Genomic DNA, 258 nt, shown 5'->3' with positions numbered 1-258 from the left:
CTGACAGCTCTTGACAAAGAAAGTCCTCTCCTCTCCGGTCAGCTTTAGGTTCAGCCAAGTGCCTCCTCCTATCATGCCCCGCTGGGTGGCCGGGACGTTCCCTGCTCAGTTCCCATAAACGGCGCATTTCCTTGAAGCGCTGGCCCTGCGGAGCGGGGGGCGCCGGGCGGCCGCGCCATTGGTGGGCAGGGAGGTGTATCCCGCGGCCGGCTCGCGGTTGGCTGCGGCGCGGGGCGGCGGCGCCGCCGCCGGACCTCG

Source organism: Vidua chalybeata, chromosome 5 (genome assembly GCF_026979565.1).
Source record: "Vidua chalybeata isolate OUT-0048 chromosome 5, bVidCha1 merged haplotype, whole genome shotgun sequence".
Taxonomy (NCBI): Eukaryota; Metazoa; Chordata; class Aves; order Passeriformes; family Viduidae; genus Vidua; species Vidua chalybeata.
This window is presented reverse-complemented; position numbering follows the sequence as displayed.